Here is a 17541-nt window from a genome sequence, read left to right as displayed (position 1 = left end):
ACTTTTTATTAATTTTCAATATAAACCTAAAACCCCTAAAAATATATTTCACTTAAATGGTCTTACAAAAATACAATCAATTAAGCACAATGTAATCTATTCCAGAACCATTTCGCAGTGAACACTAAATGAATTTGTCCCATTGGAACTCAGAGAAAAGGTGGAAAGAAAATGAAAAAAAATCTAAAATACAGACAGTATAAAACACTAACAAAAGGACAAATGAACCAATGTAATCTCCCCTGTGAGCATCCGATGAAGTGAGCTGTAGCTCACGAAAGCTCATGCTCAAATAAATTGGTTAGTCTCTAAGGTGCCACAAGTACTCCTTTTCTTTTTACGAATACAGACTAACACGGCTGTTACTCTGAAAGATCTTTATAGGCGCCAATGAGAGTTTTCCAAGGGTAAGGATAACAGAATACATAGTCTTAAGGGATACTGATATAGGGTCTGATTCAATGCCCACTGAAGCCCATGGCAGTCTTTCTATTTACTTAAATGTGCATTGGATCCAGTTTATGGAGCTAAATCCCATTTGCCTTATTCACAAAGTTGTCCTGTTGACCTCATTTGTGTGAATAAGGCCCCATTACTAATACAGTGATCTAGGGAACACCCATGCAATTAGATAACTTTTCATAAAGGAAAAGACAGGGAGATATTTCACACAGTGGTCCCAATCCAACTTCCATTGAACTAGAGAGTGTGGGGTGCAGGGTGTCCGGTAGGATCATGCACAGTACATTTTAAATCCTTTGCAAGCTACAGTACACCTTTTCATAGAATATCAGGATTGGAAGGGACCTCAGGAGGTCATCTAGTGCAACCCCCTGCTCAAAGCAGGACCAATCCCCAATTTTTGGCCCAGATCCCTAAATGGCCCCCTCAAGGATTGAACTCATAACCCTGGGTTTAGCAGGCCAATGCTCAAACCACTGAGCTATCCCTCCCCTCCTCCTGATTTCCAGGACCCCCATATGCCTAGATAACGAAAACAGGATCTTCAGGCCCTACGTTTTAGAAATCAGATAATGAATTGAAATCATATCTTACATGAATTAGATTCTCTGAATCAATTTGTATTAGGTCTCTTGCATGGAGGCTGATCCAGATGCTGTACATTTTTTAATTGATGGAAAAAACACATCAGCCAATTCTCCATCTATTTACCTGTCTTCCAATATTAAATCAAACAGGGGTGGGGGACAGTGGAAATAAATGAAAAGGTATAGGAATTGGTATTTCATTCTCCCAGAATCTTACTGTATGTTTATACCAAGTATTTAAATGTGATTACTTTGATGGATCACTGAATTGCCTTCACAAATTCTTAGGGCACAAATTCTAGGGCCTGTCTTCTATTATTCCTGTTTAAAAGTTTGGTGTGTGTCTCTCTCTCCTTTTTTTTAAAACAAAGGTGCAGGTCAAAATAGTGTTTTATAATATGCATCTAATATATTTTTCCTGGAAACCTGCCCAAAATCATTTGGATAGCTGGCAAAATATGGAATCTGACAGTACAGGAACTGAGTGGACAGTTTGCCATTCCTAGGGGGATCTATCTTTGGCAATAAATTTGGATTACATGTCTATTATTTGAGTGTGTCAGAACTGTGCCAAAAGCACTTTGGGATGCATAATAATAATAAACGAGTGTTGTTCTGAGTTAGCAGTGGAGTTCTAATAGAGGGTGTATATAATTTCATTGTAATCTCTTTACCATGTGACTGAATTTATGTCTCATAATAGATTAACCATATTCAAAACTTGATCCCACAAGTTCAAATAAATATACACATAGACTCTAATTGTACTCTGTGCCAGCAGCGGAATGCCCAAATCACAATGATTTCCTTCATTACAGAGCCAAACGAAAAGAAAATTTGATGATAATGGCCAAATTCACTTCCGATGTAAGTGGGCACAATTCCATTGCAATCAGTGGAATTCAGCCTGCTTATGTCAGCTGTCAGTTTGTCTCTAAGGGCTGCTCTTCACTATGGGGAGATTGACCCTGCTGCAATTGATTGCAACAGGGATCGATTTAGCGGGTCTAGTGAAGACCCACTAAATCAACAGCAGAGTGCTCTCTGGTCGAGCCGGTAATCCATCTCTCCGAGAGAGTAAGGGAAGTCAACTGGAGAGCATCTCCCATCGACATAGCGCAGTGAAGACACCGTGGGAAGTCAACCTAAGCTACATCGACTCCAGCTATGTTATTCACATAGCTGGAGTAGTGTAACTTGGTCAACTTACCCCTGTAGTGAAGACAATGTCTGAAGAAGTCTTCACTTAATGGTGGGTACTAATGATCATTCCATATTCTACTTTATTTCAACCGTATCAGCCAATCTAAAGAGGTTTCGGTTTATTAAGTTCTTCAGACTGATGCAAAAATTTGCTTAGTCCTGCAAGGGCTGTGCCTATAATTTATAATATAGCACTTAGAATGTTTATAATGAATAGCTACTGTGCGCATCTCAGAAATGGCAATCCAATGAATACATACGTTATATCTGAAGACTATTGAAAAGTTTGCTAAGGTGTGCAAATATGCACGAACGACTTTGGCACCTCTGAATAATGAGAGTCTGTGTGAGAACGTGTACGGCAGTGGTCTCCGACCTTTTTACGTTCAAGATCACTTTTTGAATTTAAGTGCAACCCAGGATCTACCCTGCCCGGTCCCCGAGGCACTGCCCCGTTCACTCCATCCCTCCCCTCTCTCTGTCACTTGCTCTCCTCCATCCTCACTCACTTTCACTGGACCGGGGCAGGGGAGTGGGGTTCCGGAGGGGGTGCAGGCTCTGAACTGGGGCCGAGGGGTTTGGAGTGTGGGAGGGGGCTCTGGGCTGAGCATGAAGCTGGGGGTTGTGGTGCAGGAGTGGGTGAGGGGTGCAATCTGGGAGGGAGTTTGGGTACAGGAGGGGGCTCCGGGCTGGGGCAGAGTGTTAGGGTGCAGGATGGGGTATGGGGTACCGGTTCCGGGAGGGGGCTCAGGTCTGGGGTGTGGGGTCCCGCCAGGCGGCACTTATGTGGGCCAGCTCCCGAGCGGCAGTGCAGCGGGGCTAAGGCAGACTCCCTACTTGCCCCGGCCCCACACCACTCCTGGAAGGGGTCAATGTGTCCCTGCAGCCCTGGGTGGGAGGGGCACATGGCTCCACGTACTGCCCCTCTCTGCAGGCACTATCCCTGCAGCTCCCATTGGTCGCAGTTCTCCATTCCAGGGCGGTGCTTGCAGGCAGGAGCAGTGTGCAGAGACCTCTGCGCTCCCCCCTTCCCCGCTCCCCCGCAGGGCCGTGGGGGCATGCTGGCCATTTCCGGGAGCAGCACGGAACCAGGCAGGCAGGGAGCCTGCCTTAGTGGCAGCCCTGCTGCACCACCAGACTTTTAGCGGCTGGAGATCATGATCGATTGGGAGAGTCTCCAGAATCAACCAAACAATTGAGATGGATTAGTCTGTAACCACTGGTGGACACCGTTGGTGTAGTCAGAAGCTCAAAAGATTCAACACTGATCATGGCCCAAAGATTCAGATGTAAAGCTAAATTACACGCAAGCCTCTTGAGATGGTCAAAACTGGGCTGGGAGTCTGCTTCTGGTCTGATTAGAAATGGGGCATGTGGCATTATCATTCTTCAGATAGATATTGTTATAATATGTTTATGGCATAACTATGATGTATTTTATACAAGATAGGTCGTGTGAGGTGTCGTTGAAAAGATCATGATTTACTGAATATGAGTCTCCTATTTGTATGCATGTATCATTTTTGTATCTGAAGTTAAGAATCTTGTCTATACACCTATTACAAAGGTGTTTACACCTGGGGACTGCCGACTAGACAGAATGCAATCAGTTTACATGGCTGGTTGGGAAGGGCCATTAGGGAGAACAATAGGTCTTAGAACATGCTAATCTCCCACCAGGGAGCCTTCCTGAGATGCCTTCGTAAGAACGTTACAAACAGCCTGTGTCTCATGGCTGCTATGGCCTTACAGAGGTGTGTGACCAAGTCATCTGGTACTGGACTCCATGATAATACTAGTATTTTTCCACTGACCAGGTGTGGGAATCAAACTTGGAGACAAAGGATTCCCCCCATATACAAAAACTATTTAAGGCAGGGGAGTGACATCATCGTGGTTTTTTTCTTCACTGACTCCGTGCCCAAGAAAGAAAACTGCTGGAAACATCTGAGAAGCAAAAAGACTGAACTAGGGGAGAAGGGCTGAACCCAGGCTAGAGTGTTGTCTAGCCTGTGAAAGGAATAACTGGTATTTTAAGCTGCAAGCAAGTGCAGCTTGCCTTCAAGAATCTCTGCAATCTGCCTAAACCAACATTTAGGGTGAGAATGTGTTACACATATCAAATTTCTTTAGTATATTAAGCTTAGATTGCGTGTTTGTTTTATTAGCTAGGTAATCTGCTTTGATCTGTTTGCTATCCCTTATAATAATTTTAAATCTATATTTTGTGGTTAATAAACTTGTTTTTGTTTTGTCTAAAATCAGTGTGTGTGGAAATCATAACTGACGGCAGAAAGCTGTGTATATTCCTCTCCAAATTAAGGGAGGGGGTGAATTTCATGAGTTTACGCTGTACAGATCTCTGTGCAGCACAAGACAGTATAATTTTGGGTTTACACTCCAGAGGGGTGTGTGCACTTGAGTAACTGGGCAGTTCCGTACCTGAGCCTTCCCATGCACAGCTGATCTAAGCATCTGTGTTTATTGCTGCAGCTGGGTGTGTACCTACCTATTTTTGTGCTGGTAAAGTGCAGTCTGAAGCCTGGGGAAGGGTTTGACAGGCTGCATAGCAGTACAGTGTAAAGGGAACATAGGCTGGTGGGTCAGGCGGGCTCAGTGGTACCCCGGTCCCAAGTGGCACCATGGGGCAGGGAAACCCATCACAGGGCATTCTGGGGTGTTTTGGACCTTCCATTTCTGGTTCCAGATGGAATTTGGAAATACCTTGCTCTCAGAGGCAATAAATACATAAATAAAATAAATAAATAAATAAATAAATAAATAAATAAATAGAAACCAACCAACAACCCAAAAAAAACACAAAAATCAACAAACCAAATGAAAAACAAATACCCCACAACCTCTGTTTCAAAGTTACTTGAATGTGAAACACCATAAAAGATTTGCTTTGAGTTTTTAGGTCAAGGTACAGATAAATTTTCATTTTATCCAGATGGATTTGCTTAGCTGTAGCGTTTGTAAAACCTGGCTTTTCCTACCAAGAATTTCAGAGGAAGTATTTGGGTGACAATTCTTTTCATAGTCACTTTTTCCATTGCTCACATTATCCACTGTTTGCTTCATCTACCTTGTCCATTTTCTAATTTGACATGGAATACATAGCAATTTAAACAAGCACAGGGCAACACGGTGAGGTGTTACAGGTTAAACGCTGCAGGCAATAGTAATTTTCAGGTTCAGTAATTCAATCATTTTCAAGATATCTTCAGAAGTTACTTTCTTAGAATGGTCACCCAAAGGCAATCTTAAATAGCTTTATCTGCATCTGTGACTAACACAGGCTCTACTGGCATTGCTGAAATAGTATGATTTGTGAATACCTACATTCACCCTGTGGGACAAACAGCTAAATGTGGCAATATCCCATGATAGCATCCAGATATGAGGTCAATATTTCTGATAGACTATCTGCAGCCCTGTTTACAGCTTTAAAAGATTTGGCCAACATATTCAAACTTACGTGTCTCAAGTTAGGCTATGAAACCCATATTTGGGCATCCACGTAAAAGTGGTCTGTGTTTCAGGGAAGAAGAGCACCCTAAAAATTCTATCAGCACCAATAGGAGCTGCAGCTGATCAGCATTTCTAAAGACCAGACCCCTTTCATTCAGGTGTCCAGGTATGGACTGAAAATGCCCAAGTTCAAAAGTGGCTGCAGGGAATTCCAAAGGGATGACCACAAAGGGTGCGTGAAGGATTTCATGCTGACAGGGCAGGAAACAAAATTTATTCTGTTTTGAGCTAAGAGGAGCAATTGTGTGCTGCACCTGTTGGAGGTGGAAGTGGGGCTATAGTTGCTTTAAGCCATCTTTATACCTTTCTGATACTGGCTGTTCTGGGCACCAGTGTGGCCCCAGAACAACTCAGTCCATTTATGGATGTCTATGGGCAGCAGCACTACCCAGAATCTCAGCAATGCTATGCGCTGTGGCCTGCCCCACTCAACTCCAACAAGCACTTTCTACCCCAACCCTATCTCCTAGCATGCCCTCTCTACCTAGGGTTGAGAAACATCCTGTGCAAGACCTCTACAATATCCTTCCACAGTGCCTTCATTGGGGGAATTGTTAAGGGTATTTCCCAGTCCCTTTACACTGCCACGGCACTGTACAGGGGATGGGCTGTGGGGAGAGAATCCTTGCCAATATCTCCATGTGTTGTGTAACATTGTCCAATGCATAACCACTAGATCAGATAAGCAATGAATAATGCATACTGCCAGCTTTCATAATGGAGCAGCATGATGTTATTCAGTACAGGTAGGGCTCTGATTGATGCTCACTTTGTTTGCTTTTGTGATAACCTGGAAATATTTATGAGAGAAAATCTTCAGTGTAGTGAGTGGGGCTTCCGCTGTGCAACTTCCATTAACAGTTACCAGTCACATGGCTAAATTCCTTCATCATACATTGAAGAGGCACACCCTGGTGTTCAATGGCACTCAACCCCAAACTGTCATCTGGGTGATGTGTTAGTATTGGGCTAGCACATCTTGCTGTGTACTATAGACCATATCTAGTAATAGAGAATGAGATCTGCGCATATTTGCTTAGGTGTATTTCTTTGTACATTTATTATATCAGGAGTGGATATGACAAGGGCTGCGCTGTGTGCTCACATCATAATCAAACAAGGTTTACAAGTAAGGGAAAGATTGTGGACCTGCCTTTATGACACAGAGCAGAGCGCAAGACTAATGGAGTTAAATTGAAGCAGAGGGAGAAATAATCTGCTACTGGATACATCAACAACAGATTATTTCTCCACTTAGAGCAAGAGCAAGGAATTGAGATTCTATGGGTTAAATCCTAGCTCCATTGACATCAACGGCATAAGAATATAAGAACGGCTATACTGGGTCAGACCAATGGTCCATCTAGCCCACTATTCTGACTTCTGTCAGTGGCCAGCGTCAGATGCTTCAGTGGGAAAGAACAGGACAGGCCAATTTCAAATGATCCATCCCTCATCGTCCAGTTCCAGTGTCTGGGTGTTGGAGCTTTAGGGACATCCAACGCATGGGGTTGCATCCTTGACCATCTTCGCTACTTGTCATTGATGACCCTATGACCCATCAATGACAAAACTCCCACTGATTTCACCCTATAAATCTTAATTCCCTCTCTGGTCTGCTCATGGGACAGCTCAGCTATATGTTGCCCCTTACTAAAAGGGGGCTGAAAAATACAATCAAGCCCTACATTTTGATCTTTCTTAAAGGGTAGGAGTACTCACTTTCTCTCCCTTTCTATGTTTGCACAGGTCTTAGATTTGTGTACACTTTAGCAGCTAATTAAGATGTCAGATCACCCACTAAACATGGAGGTTTTATTTCAGCAAGTAGTATTTTCATACATTTCTAGATGAACGTTTGCATTTTTCATAATAACCAAAATATATTTTATTACATTTAAAGCTCTTTCATTGTCTTTACTTCCTGAATGCCCTCTCCTTAATTGAGATGCAGAAAGATTGCATGAAATCATTACTAAACCTTCTAAGGAGAATACTACATATGTATTAAATGCATCTCTTTGTTACAAGAGGATAATAATAAAAAAAACATCATAATACAAGTCACAACATGGTGATCTCCACTTACTGTAATTTCTTTGTAAAACTAAACAAAGTTAAATAAGTTGGCTTCTAGTAAGGCAAATGAAGCACCGAGCTCTAAACTGGGATGCACTGCATCGCCTAAACCCACCTGAGATCTGATATACTATTTCTTTTCATAGATGAGTTGCGAAGTATCACTGAGTGATGTCGTGCACAATACCCCCTAATGATTCAAACAGACTTTGGTAGGTTTCATCCTAATTATGTTAATCAATTATACTGTTTACCTGATCAGATGACTCTGGGCATGATTTATACTGGCATGAAAACAAGAACTTTGGAAAGGTACAGCAATGAGCAAAAAGATGTAATCACAGGAAAACAAACTTTTCAGAACAGATTTTCTTTCTTCGTCTTGATATTTGTTCCCCAAAATAAAGGCTGTTTCTACTTGGAAGAGATGGGAATATGGATATGACCCTAAAGAACAAGGATGCCTCAGTGGATAGTCCCCGAAAATAAAAATTTATGGTCAGATTCTCAGCTGGTGTAAATCAGCAGAATTTCAGTGAGGTCTGACTGATTTCTCTTCGACCATGCTCATTCTATTTTGGGGGGAGGGGGGCAATATTTTCATAATTATGAACTCGGATCATTTTTTCCCCTTTATATATCTTATCTAGGCATGAAACCAATGAATGCTTCCTCTGAAGTTTCTGAGAATACAATGTGACTAAGGTGAGCATGAGTGGACCATGATAGACAACTTGTCCATGGTTATTATGTCATCCATATCTTTGTGTGTGCTATCTGTATTTTGACACTTATTTTTAAAAAGCACCTCGATGCAGCCTCTGTTTTTGCACCTTCATTTTTGCACCCACAAGTAGTAGTGAGACAACTATAAAATAAGCCCACAGAATTGCCAAGACATCATATTTCCCAATTTGTGAGAAGAATTACCCCAGAGAGTGGTAGGTAGGTAGATATCTAAGTGTTGTGAGACATGCCGGCAATTATTTCTGGGCACAAAATCATATGCACTAATTTGGAGACAACTTTTCAAAATCAAGCCCTTTATATTTCATATTACTAATATTGTGCTAAATTATTTTTTTGGATGCATATAGCTGTCACCCAATAGCATAAATAATTCAATTGTGGATACCACTTGACACTGCTTTAAAAACTGATTCATTCGATTCCAATATTGATCGCCCAGGGACTCTCACTAATGAGGAGGAATGGGGGAAACATAAGCCCTTGCTAGTAAACCCAAAACCTTTAAAGATTGTTTTAGTATGTTACCAACTTCTTAGTGTAATTTAATTCAAGTACATGTAACTCTTAAAAATCTGATTTTCTTGATAACCAGAGCTGGTTTATATACTTGACATTGCTTGATACTGTTGATATTGTGCATAAGGGCACCTATTAGTACCATCCTCTTAATATATATGAGATATTTCACTCACTCACTCGCTCAATAAAAGCTTTTTGTTCTTTTATAAAGGCTACTTAATGTAAATTGTAGATATCAATGACTGGGGACATCTTTCTTCAGTCTGACCCACATCCTAAGCTGTTGCCAAGGAGCTCAGGACGGAGAAGATTGTAAAGGGTGGGTAAGCAGGCTTCTCTAATTTGCACTGGTAACTATAACAGTTCAGGGCAACTATGCCTGTATTCCCTCTCCATGGTCCAGCAAGGACATCCACTCTCAGGTTTCTGATTCTCCAGTCATTACCTCTCTTGGGAAGACACACACACACACACACACACACACACATCTGCCTCTCCTGACTGGGATATTTCCAGGCTCCACAGTTCCCTGCCTACCTGTGAATTCGCCAGCAAAGTCAGACTGCCTCAACAGGCCTGCTCTACTTTTCACTTCAGAGGCTATAAACAGCACAATTGCCTATAGGTATAAGTTACCACAGAGCCCTTGCTAAGCAAGCACATTTATTTTTAAGGTAAAAGCATTGCAGAGAAAACACATTAAAAGCACTAAAAGAACCCTTCCCTAAGGACTGGGAATTCCCCTGGGAGGGACAGAAGGTCCTGTCCATTTGCTGGGTCAGAAAGCAGGCTCTGAGTCAGTTTAAACTCAGGACTTTTGGATAAATAACCTTTCTTTGTTTGCTGGTCTCTAGAAAATCCAGTTTGAATCAGTTTATCCAAGTCTCACCAGGTGATAGCACCTCTTGGGTTCATTTGCCCAATGAGTTTAACCTGAGTTCATTTGCCTAATTATCCCCCACCCCCACTGCTCTTAGTTCCTGGAGGGCTGTGGTCCCCCTCCCTTATGGAATTACATATAATCCCTGGTTTGTCAGGCATTAGCCAACTCTTAGAGAGAGGACCAGAAAGATCATTAATCTTTTCTTATATGAAGATTTCTATGCTGAATGGAACATTGAAAAAAACATCCGTTTGTGGAGGGCTGCTACTAGGCCTCTGTGCCACTTATGCCTTCAAAATCAGCGTTCAACAGAAGTTAAGTGATGCTTAGGGCTCGTGCTGGCAGCTCTAAACAAGGATGTATATGTTCCATGCCTATCTCCAATGCACTATTTTGAATATGGGCACCATGAAGTATGGAAGAGTCAAAATATTTGGACCAGACTGTGATCCAGACCAAACTATTGCATTGTCAGAAATAAATCTACATAATAAGTCTTGTGAATTAACTGGGGTGATGTTTTCTACTAGTCAGGTACTGAATGAACTTGATAACTTTGGCCCCAGTTCAGCGAGATACATAAGGACATGTAGAACTAAGCATGAGTGGTCTCAGTGATTTCAATGGGACTGCTCACATGCTTAAAAGTTAAGTACATGCTTAAGCATTTTATAGAATCAGGTCCTTAATGCATGAGACTTTTCATCTGTTCTAACTTGATCTACCTCTTCAGATCTTCTTTAATTGTGTGACTATTCTTTGTTTTTTTAATCAATTTTTAATGTAACTCGATATGTGCCATTTAATGATCTCATATTTCCTTATGTGAAACAAACCACGCTCCTTCTCTTGTAGTTTCTTTTAGTAGATTTCTCTCTTATTTGCTTAAGGTAATAGATGTGGTTAGTTCAGTATGTGTGGTATTATCTTGCATTTACTACAGGAAAGAGCTAACATATTGCATAGTGGGCCTGATCCAATACCCACTGAAGTCAGTGGAAGACTTTGCATTGATTTGAATGGGTGCTGGATCCAGCCAACACTGAGCTTAGCTAAAACAAATCTTAGTTATTTAATGCAGCTAGTAAGCTCTAAAGCCCCATTGTTGTATCTTTTGTTATACATATCACAGAAGTGATGACAGCAGCCCTCATTGATTCATACATCAACTTGTGATATTTGGCTCAGTCGACAAAGCTGCAGAAAAGGTATGGGAAGCCACAGAATGATGAAGTATGGCACAATTCATGATGGTGTGCGCTTTATATACTACTATTCACTTCAGTGTTATTCTCACACTGATGTCAAGGTTAGGTTTTGGGGAGTTGTTTTGCATGCATGTGAAAGGAAAATCCTGGGTTGTGTCCAGCAGGGTATTTGTCTAGTCTGGATTCAATCTGAAACCAAAACCACCTCCTTATTGTGTCTTTTTTTCATTTTGACATGCTACCTTTTCTTGTAGAGGCAGAATTACGATTTCTACCCCACCTCCTCTACCCCTCCAAACTCAGCATGGGAGGAATTCAGCCTGGGCAGAAGGCCAATGCAAAATGATCATTTATGAGACCTATGGGCAATGGACCAGATCCTCAGCTGGTGTAAAGCAGCATAGCTCCACTGAAGTAATTGATTTACACCCAGTGAGCCTCTAGCTCCATAACGTTAGAGCGAACTGATCTTAAATTCCCAATAATCATACAAAACATTTAAGAGTAAAACAAATTGACTCGTACTTCAGTATTTTATCTGTAGCCATGTTTTATTTTCTGTATGTTCTTAGATTGTTTAAATAGCTATGGAACCATATTAACATATCGAACTGCAATTTTGTTTTATTCATGTCAGTGTACTTTATCAGTTGAAGCTGACAGCTGTGGCTTTTGAGCATGATGGTAATGCAGTAATTAAATGTATATGAGAGCAAATGCAAAGTCTAAAAATGTATAACTATCTTCAGAGGTAATGTATATATTTCCAGAATAAATCAATTAGTGTTTATTTATGAATGATATGTCTTGAAGCTACAAGTTTATAATATTCCTGACTGGTTGCAATGAAAGTTATTTAGTATTAGCCAGACAAGAACAAGCTACTTTGTCTGCCCAAGTGTTTATCACATAAAACCTAATCTGAAATAGCACCTGAATATAAAGAATATAAATCTACCAGATAGATATAAACAGTGTGTCCCAAAAGGCAAAACAACTTGTGCAATTGTCAGTCCAGACAAGAAAAGCTGTTCCAAGATTTGTTTTTCAGCACCAGATTATATAGCATGTCCAAACAGAACAAATGAAAGTATGCTGCATCTAAATTAGACCTCTTCCAATGGCAAGATTACTTTACATCAACAGAAACATTGATCGGCGTTAACAGCATCAACTAAATGTGACAGCAGAACCTGCTGGAGAATTTAGAAAGCCATTCATATAGCTAACCCCGTCCCCCACAAATCCTTGAGGTAAAAACATGTGACTGATGGGTATTTGAGTTAGAAGGACAATGACAAATCTCACTGCTCCTGTAAGGTTAATCTGTTAAGAAATTCATAATGATATCTGGTAACTATGTTCAGATGTTATGAAAAGTAGCCTATTACAGTCTACAGCTCAGTTCATCTGTTCTTGACAAGCTATTACTGTAGCTACTATTTTTATTATAGCATTTATTTACTGTATACTTCAACAGAACCTTATGATCTAAAAACATCCATAAACTTTCAGTTTAGTAAATCCTAACACACAAAGGTTGATTCACTGTTTATTGATTTATTGTCCATTAAAAGTGATCAACAAAGGGAAATATTAAAAAAGGGATGTGTTCAATTGTGCTTATTTTACTATGTACAAAGAAGGCCCAAAAGGTTTAAGTATGCCTGTTTTTTTAATCATAGAATACATTGTCTTGTCTTTGGTTTACCTGGAGGTCTCCTTGTAGGAGCAAAGAAACACAATGAGCGCTTTTCAGCCTTTAGCTGAAGGGTGCAGAGTGGGTGATTTGAATCTTTACAAATGAGATCTTTGTTTTTCAGGCACTTGAGTTAAAGGCATTAAATTAAAAACCTCTACCTCTCTCAATTGCTCAGAGTTATGTTCCTTGTTAGATGCAATTTCATAAAGTTCCTAGTTCTCCAGTCGTCCATTGAGACTCCAAGGGAGACATGGGTAGGCAATTCCTGAACTTCTAAGGGAAAGGAACAAGCAGGAAAAAATGAAGAAGAAGAAAATACTTAATAATGAGCTCCCCATGCTTCATCTTTTCAAGACTTCTTTATAATTCATAAAGAGAAGCAGGGGAGGGCAAGGTTTCATCCCTCCAGGATATTGCAGGTCACTTTTAAGGATGTGCTCCTGAGGGATGTTATGCATTTGAACTTTGATTGATTTTACTGGGAGTTTGAGTTGGTGAGCACCAGGATCAGGCTGTGACACTATACCCCATATTCATCCTAGTAATATTATTATATGATATGATTATGGCATAATTATGATGCATTTTGTATAGGATGGGTCATGTAAGGTGTCTGTGGAAAAGTTATGATTTACTGAATGTGATTATCCTATTTGTATGCATGTACCATTTTTGTATCTCAAGTTATGCGTATTGACTATGTATCTGTATTTCAAATGTAGTTACATCTGGGCAACACCCACTAGGCAAGATGCATCTAGTCTAGATATTCAAGGGCCTATTCAAGGTAATGGGCCATTAGGAAAAACAATAGGCCTTAGGAGAAGCTTGTCCCCCACCTGGTGAGCCTTCCTGAGAATGCCCAGACAGCCTGTAAGTAATGGCTGCTATGATTCAGCAGAGCATGCAAGGGCATATGACCAGACCACGTGACAATGATCTCCATTTTGGGTACCTGTATTTTTCCAAAACTGGGCTGGGAACTGATTTTGAAACAAAGGGTTTCCGCTCTATGTTAAAGTTATATAAGGTGAGGTGTAACTGTGACATCATCAAGGGCCTCAGTTTCCATACAGAGATCTCCTGGACTGGGGGAAGTGCTGGTCCCAGGCTAAAAGGGTTTCTAGCCTGTGTATGGAAACCTTGTGAACTGCTTATATCAGCAGCCAGAGTAAGAGACTGCTAATTCATATCCAATCTATCTAGCATTTCAGGCTTAATTTGTGGTTTTGTTTATTTGCTAGGTAATCTGCTTTGGTCTGTTTGCTATCATTTGTAATCACTTAAAATCTATCTTTTTGTAGTTAATAAACTTGTTTTACATTTTAAGCTAAACCAGTGTGCCTTTGACTGAAGTGTCTGGGGAAAATCTCACCTTGGTTTAACACACGCTTATTGTGCATATTCCTCCCCACATTAAGGGGAGGTGAACTGGGTAATAAATTCATACTGGTCTGGGTTTTGATCAGGGCAGGACAGTACAGCTCTGGGGTCCCGGGCTGGGAGTTATTTTGGCTGTAGCCTCTCTATTGTTGGTTCATATAGTGGCCGGTCAGCCTGCATGTAACTGCAGCTGGGTGTCTCCCTGCCTGCATGAATGCCGGTGGAAGTGTAGGACCAGGAGCAGTCCATAGCTTGTCACAGCAGCCCAGTGCTGAGAGGGAGCCCAGACTGGTGAGTCAGAGGGCTCAGTGATACCCCAGTTCCAGGTGGCATCCCGGGGGGACCCCATCACACAGACCTTTGATGCATCCTGTAGGAAAAGTGTAGTACATTTTTGGGGCCTACTGTGAAACTATCTTTTAACCTTGCAAATGTCAGAATGTCAGGGTTTCTTAAATGCACGTTGAAATCCAGACTCTTGGTACTTTCCCCCAGTTTAATTATGTTTCAGTTCTGATCAATAACTTTGCAATCAATTACCATTAAAAATGAAATAAGATGGGGGGGGAGATTTTAAACAATCATGGCCAATCCCTCAGCTGGTGTAAATCAACATCGTTCAGTTGAAGACAATGTTGCTATGCCAATTTACACCAGGTGGCCTGAGGTAGCTAATGAACAAATTCGAATCCATGGTAAATTTGCATATGCTTTTGATTTTAAGTGATATTTGCCCTTCATTCCCCCTCCCCCCCAACACCCACACACTTTTGCAGATATATCAATTAATTAAAAATAGACAAAAAACTAAATGTAAAAAGGGCCTATGTGCTATGTTCTAGGTAAACAACAGTTGATCACCTTACTATAGCTGGCCAGTCAGAAATAACATCATGATGGTACTAGCAAAACCAGGCCCTCATTCTCCACATTGTCAAATCTGAGTCAATCTTTAAGCAGAAGGGAACATTTGAAATTTGCAGAAAGACTTGACACAGGTCATGAGACTGCTCCAAGTGCACACAATGATATGGGACTGGAAATACGTTTGAAATCCTCTATATTCTGGAGTAAAATCAGAATAGTCTTCCTAGTAGCCAAAGAATCTCAGAACCATTTTCAGAGGCTCACGCCTCTTCTGCTCTCAATCAGATGAAAAGGGGAGGGTGGTGGGAGGAAAGTAGTGATAAGACCCAAGACAGTAAATCACTGCTTTTAATGAAAAAAGTAGATAGGTCCCATTTGGATGACTGACACAGAGCCCACAGAGATACCAGTTCTCGATGCTTATTTTATTTGGGTATTGTAACCTTGTTGAAAAAACTCTCCTGTACTTGATTGTGTTCCTGAATGACTAATCACTCTGACATCACTACAGTGAGCCTCAGAGACATTAGCTACTGCAGTTGGAAAGATTAATCTTGAACTGTCTTCCCTCTGCATTGAGACGTTCTTCAGGAAAGTACAAAATCTACACAGAGCATACAATCCAAGGCTATTCTATGCCTTAAATTAGTAAGCATGCCAGCAATCATTGAAAATACATTCTTCTTTGGGTAATGGACACACCACATATAGGAATCAGAGTAACAGCCGTGTTAGTCTGTATTCGCAAAAAGAAAAGGAGGACTTGTGGCACCTTAGAGACTAACCAATTTATTTGAGCATGAGCTTTCGTGAGCTACAGCTCACTTCATCGGATGCAGTGAGCTGTAGCTCACGACAGCTCATGCTCAAATAAATTGGTTAGTCTCTAAGGTGCCACAAGTCCTCCTTTTCTTTTTGCACATATAGGAAGTTTTTGTTCGCTTTTTTGGTACAGTGCCAGGGGTGTATTGTATTAAATGGAATTATGTCCCATCAGGCACGATATGAGTGTAAGTGACACAATATAACCCAATATAAAAAGAGGAAATGTGTAGATGTTTTCTTTTAAATAGATGTAATTTTTGTTACATAGTTCCTATTCTACCTACTACCAGTCTTCTATAAGTGTCATAGATAAGAGGATGTGAAATGCACAAAAAGAACTGCTAATTATTATTAAATACTTATATTTCAGTAATGCCTAGAAGACTTTGATCTGGTCAGGGCCCCATTGCATTAGGTGTTGTACAGACATGTAGTAAAAGCTCATCCTGCCCCATTTTTAAAGTAAAAATGCGAAAATGGGAGAAAAACAAATGGACGGGGGAAAGGAGGACAGGGTAACATTAGAAAGTATTTTTCCATAGATTAGCTACGTGTACATTTACAGTTCACTCAGTGCCGTAAAATACATCCTAGAGAGCAAATACTAAAGCAGGTTGAAAAATGAAAACAAAAATAACTCAAAAATGTGTGAAAAATTTCAACGGTGCTCCAATTTCTCAGCGTTTGAAATTGAACCATTTGTCTTTTTTTGTGTGTGTGAGAGATTTTTTTATTTATTGAAAGAGTTAAAGTTTTCATTGTTTACTGAAAACTCATTTTCAATCAGTTTACCAAAAAAGCTGGGTTTTGGTAAATGAAAAATGTATACCATTTCAGGACCAGGTTTGATATTGTTTTTAATAAAAACTTAGATAAACCTCACAACAAATCTTAGGAAAAACAACACATTTTCTAAAAGCCAATAGGATTTTTTTAAATTTTCTGTTTTAAAAAAAGGCCATTTCTTAACTAACCCATACCCCCTCTTTTTGGTCAAAGTATTTCAACTTGTTCTAGAGAAATATGTGGTCAGGAGCAGCAGCACCTGACAGAAGGTAATAGGCCCAGCAGAAAATCTAAATAGAACTAATCTGTCTAGCTATAAATGCATATTTCCTTCTAATCATCAATTTAGCTGTTTATCTGGGACCACCACAGAATCAGTTCATAAAAAATGAAGAGCAGTATTGTGTGAAAAGAGAAAAGACAGCCATGATATTGGCAGAAGAACTCAACCAGACTTATGATTTAAGCTTTCTGGAGCAGGGACTGTCTTTTTGTTCTGTGTTCGTATAGCACCTAGCTCATTGGGGTCCTGGTCTATGACTAGGGCTCCTATGATAATGCAAATCAACAACAGTAACAATGATTTATCATTATCTAGAACCCCTGTCACGAGAAAAGATCTGTAAAATTCCTGCTAACACCTACAAGCAAGAAAAGAAAGATAATTCTTCACTAAGATACATTGAAATGGACAACAAAGGATGTTGTAAAGTTTTGGGCCCAATTAATCAAAGTCTGAAATGGTTGGTACAA

At 40.5% G+C, this 17541-nt stretch overlaps 1 long non-coding RNA gene across 3 annotated transcripts in view; it reads left to right on the top strand.

Moving 5' to 3' along the window:
* Positions 1–11600, top strand: part of LOC141993432 (uncharacterized) — a 44865-nt gene extending 33265 nt beyond the window's left edge. Inside the window, exons 1-5 of one of the 3 annotated variants that reach the window (XR_012640858.1) lie at positions 4084–4351; positions 8516–8570; positions 9346–9453; positions 11150–11225; positions 11480–11600. This is a non-coding gene — a long non-coding RNA (uncharacterized LOC141993432). Of the gene's footprint in view, positions 1–4083; positions 4352–8515; positions 8571–9345; positions 9454–11149; positions 11226–11479 lie in introns of those variants that run through there. The other 2 variants (XR_012640857.1, XR_012640859.1) reach the window with 2 other exon arrangements.
* Positions 11601–17541: the final 5941 nt, after the last annotated feature.

This window comes from Natator depressus, chromosome 9 (assembly GCF_965152275.1).
Source record: "Natator depressus isolate rNatDep1 chromosome 9, rNatDep2.hap1, whole genome shotgun sequence".
NCBI lineage: Eukaryota > Metazoa > Chordata > Testudines > Cheloniidae > Natator > Natator depressus.
Note: the sequence above shows the minus strand (reverse complement) of the source record. Positions and strands in the feature narration are given on the sequence as shown.